Here is a 4,421-nt window from a genome sequence, read left to right on the forward strand (position 1 = left end):
ATATATTTGGCTTTCAGGCACAAATGAGTAGACACTGGAGCGCGCTAGAGATTTGGAGCATAGAGTAGCTAGTTTCCCTTTCGGCCTGCGTGCCATACTTATGTATTGACATCATTGAGGATTTTAGCTAGTTAGCCTGTGCACCTGGGTTCTCTAGCTCAGGTGTGGCATAGCACCCCATACTCTTATGTTATATTTCGGGATTTAATGAGGATTTACCTTTATTATATAAGTTTTAAAAGTTCTAAAATTTCGGGGTGTTACAGTTGGTATCAGAGCCTAAGTTTGACCCTAGGATAAGACTCTTAAGAACAGACTTTAGGACATTATACTTGAACTCTAGGAATCTATGAACATAGGACTCAGAGATCTTAGGACGCGCGGTGAGATTGAGAAACCTACACATGACCTCCCCTCACATTACCCCTCCTTAATTTAAAGAAACCCCCTTCGCTTATCACGCCGAGGTAGGGTGCAACCCTCTAAACCACTATAAACATAGACTCTATAGATCAAGCAACATGGCACCAAACAGAAGACAATCAAGGACTCCGGAACCCACCACACACGACCCCCTGGCTCAAACCCTACAGCAACTCACTCAGGTCACCCAAGCACTAAGCGACGTAGCCCTCCGCAACAACAGGCCACGACTCCCTCCACCGAACGCAAACTCAGAAGTCGCCCGACAAGTTTCAAACCATCGACCACCCACGTTCTTAGGAGAAGAAGATCCTGCCATCCTCGAAGAATGGATACGGACCTTCGACAAGATTCTGGGGTTGGTAGAATGCCCAGAAGAACATCGTGTAGAGATAGCCTCGTTCTACTTCGGACACGAGGCAGACCTTTGGTGGATCCACGAGGGACCCACTTACAGGCAAGAACCAGGATTCGACTGGGGAAAACCTGAAAACACGCCTGCGAGAACGATTATACCCGACACACGTAAAAGCTGCTATGCACGAAGAGTTCCTCCACCTAAAACAAGGAACGGCTACCATCACAGAATACCATAAACGATTCCTCAAACTAGCACGCTTCACGCCAGAGTTAGTCCCCACAGAATCAACAAAAATAGAAAGGTTTGTATCGGGCCTTAACTTTGAAGCTCGGAAAGCACTAATAGTAAGCGGACCCCGGACCCTCAACGAGACTTACTCCAGTGCTGCCAACCTCTACCGGATCCAACTACTACAACGTGGGGTTCAAGATCAGATTCGAAAAAAGAACAAAGGAGGAGGTGCACCACCAATAAAGAGAACGAGAACCGACACCAACACAAGGCCAAACAACCCAACTGAACAAAGACCACCCCCAAGAAACAACGAAGCCAATACAGGGGGCTTCCCTTGCCCAAAATGCAACCAAAGCCATAGAGGCAGGGACTGCATGGGGAATCCCTTGCGGTGCTTCAACTGTGGAAAAGAAGGACACAAGTCCTTCCACTGCATACAACCCTCAAGCTCACGCCCCATGAACATGGGCCAACACGGAGGCACAAGCAACCAAGGGAATCACGGTGCCCCCGGAAAAGTATTCATCATAAGCCACACACAAGCCGAGCTCGGAAACGAGGGCAACCTCAACGAAGAAAACATGACCCCAGAAGACGAGGATCACGCGAATCCACCAGAGGAAAACCAAGAAGATGAATTCTGTTTAGGATAAGCTAAGAAACCCCTTGTAACCACCCTTATAGTAAAACTACTCGTTTAGTCTAGCCACTTCGAAATTATTTTAAATAAGATCGAAATATTTTAGCATAAATAGGGGAAAACTAAACAACGAACAACCACAAGGAGGACCAATCAAATTCCCTACCACTAGAAGACAAAAAGAAAGAAAAAGACAAGGAACACACAACAAAGAAGGCTAATGCTAGTTATTTAATGCTATCAATAAGAATGGAACCTTAGACCTCTCACTTATTATACTAATGCTTTAACCACTAGGCTATCTTAAGGGAACACTCCCTTCTTAAATCCCTCCAAGTCCCTAAAACCCACAAAAAATCCCAAATCAAAAACCCTTCTTCTTCTTCCCCACACACCCCCTCTCTCTCTCCATCCCCCTCACCTCTCCGCCGACTAACACACACACACCCGACGCTACCCAACACCCCGCCAAGCCACCGCCACTAATCGAACCACCAACAGTCACCCCGGCGTCGCCCACCGTGCACCGCCATCACCGCCCCGGAAGCAGCCCGCGATGCCACCACCGCCCGTCGCTTGCCCGGACGACGCCCACTGCCAACGCACACCGCTGCCAACCCCGGCACCGCCCAGGACCACCGCTACCTCGACGAGCCACGCCACCCCGCCGCCCCTCACTGCAGCCGGAAAACCCGCGTCGCCGGAGAAGTAGCTCCGCCGGAACCCTCGCCGGACGTCCGCCGGAAAACACCACATAGAAGAAAAGTTCGAGAAAATGCCGAAAAAGCCCCTCGGAATCCGAACCCCGGATTGGGACAACGCTGGCTACACCGTTATCGGAGGTAAAGCCCTCGAACCCGATCAATTCTTTCCGGAATTGGTCGACATGCTCAACCACCAAGGGCTTTTGGATACTTATCTCACCATTAAAGGGGATACGTACCCCGAATTGGTGAAGGAGTTCTATCAACACTTGATGGCCATCAAACGAGGTGATAAACTAGAAATCACCACTAAGGTCCGAGGCAAGGAAATCATACTTTCCGAAGGCCGTTTGGCCAAACTCTTAAGATTGACCACCACGGGTGTGTCAGACTACGACCGTAAAGGGTGGATTGGTACCCAAAATACGGGGTACAAGGATTACCTCAGGTACCTACTCGGAAAGGAGGAAGGTTTCACCTCGGCCACACGGCCAAATAGGAAGTGGCTAGCCGCGGAGCAAAAGATATTGGTTATGGTTATGATTGTGACTGATAGCCTTTTGCCCACAAATAAAAAAAGCAAGGATGTGGGGAGTTTGGAGTGTACTTTTGCCTATCTCTTAAAGCACAAAATCAAGTTCAATCTACCGGCCCTCATGTTGAAACACATGGAGTTTTGCAAAACTAGCAACCGGCTTAGCCTACCGTACAGGATGATCCTAAGTTGGATCATGGAGAAAAAGGGGGTGGATCTGAGCCACACTGAGGTCAAAACCGCAAGTGGCATGGTTTTTAATGCTCAGAACCTCCATCGCAATGATATCTACTACACCGAAGGGGGACGGTACATCACCCTCGAAGAGATTTGCCTTAAACCCGAGGGGGAACAAAGGGAATTGGTGGATCAGTTGAATATCTCCAACAAGAAACTCAAGCGGGCAATGCAAGACTGTGGGGAACTGGGGGAAAATGAGGAACAAGAAGAAGATAGCGAGCTGAACCCACTGGCGCTTGCACAAGCAAGAGGAAACCCAAGGGGCCAAAATGAAGAATCCGTAAACGAACGCATCCTCGCGCAGCTCACCCGACAGAACTAGATCATAGACGAGGGATTCTCGTCCCTAATCCGCGCAACACTCGATTTGGATCAAAGGATGGCAACTATCGAGGCCATGTTGGGCACCCACGGGGCATCCAGCTCAGGAGTAGGAAACCAAGGTAGACCCGAACCCTCCAAAACAACCACCGCACCAAAGATCCAGTCTACCCCGACGAAGACAGCACGTGGAGCCACATCTCCTAACCAGGAGGCCGAAATAGGTGACGTCTAGGGGTGAAAGAGTGGATCCACGCACCGGCTTCAGGGACGAAGCCTCTTGTAAGGGGGGGAGTGTGTAACACCCCGTGTTACAACCCCTAACACTAACTAAATATTTAATCACTTACCCAAAAAAAAAAAGAGAATTAAAAACCCATTAATCAACTAAGAAAGGTCCACCATAGTCCATGGGCCCACATCCCTATAACCAACTCCTTAGTCCTATAAGGAATAGAATTAGCAAGCCCATAGTATTTAGACCCCAATTAGGACTCTTAGGAATATATATATATATATATATATATATATATATATATATATATATATATATATATATATATATATATATATATATATATATATATATATATATATATATATATATATATATATATATATATATATATATATAGGGTCATAGGAGGCACCTAGATCTTACACCACAATAATCTCTCACCACACTAAGAAGTTCCAAGAATCCCCTTAGGAGAAATCAAGAAAGAAGAAAGCTTAAAGAAAGACCCTTCATAGCCAAGGAAATTAATTAAGGCTAAGAGGTAACCCATGTCTCAACAAAACCTATTTTCTTCGCTGTGATCTCCTTCCTTGGCCTCCTCCTATATGCTTGTGTCTTGATTAATTCCCCTATGCTATTTGTGATATATTCTTGATGATTGATAAGATGATTTATGTGTATTCTTGATAATCTTGATGATCTTGATGTTGAAAAGAAGTTCTTGA

General features: G+C 46.6%; 1 long non-coding RNA gene across 1 annotated transcript in view; it reads left to right on the plus strand.

The window, feature by feature from the left end:
* Nucleotides 1-4,161, plus strand: part of LOC109167004 — a 22,710-nt gene extending 18,549 nt beyond the window's left edge. Inside the window, exon 3 of the long non-coding RNA XR_002051776.1 lies at nt 4,150-4,161. This is a non-coding gene — a long non-coding RNA (uncharacterized LOC109167004). The remainder of the gene's footprint in view (nt 1-4,149) is intronic.
* The last annotated feature ends 260 nt before the right edge of the window (nt 4,162-4,421 follow it).

The sequence above is a fragment of the Ipomoea nil genome, unplaced genomic scaffold (assembly GCF_001879475.1).
Source record: "Ipomoea nil cultivar Tokyo-kokei standard unplaced genomic scaffold, Asagao_1.1 scaffold3142, whole genome shotgun sequence".
Taxonomy (NCBI): Eukaryota; Viridiplantae; Streptophyta; class Magnoliopsida; order Solanales; family Convolvulaceae; genus Ipomoea; species Ipomoea nil.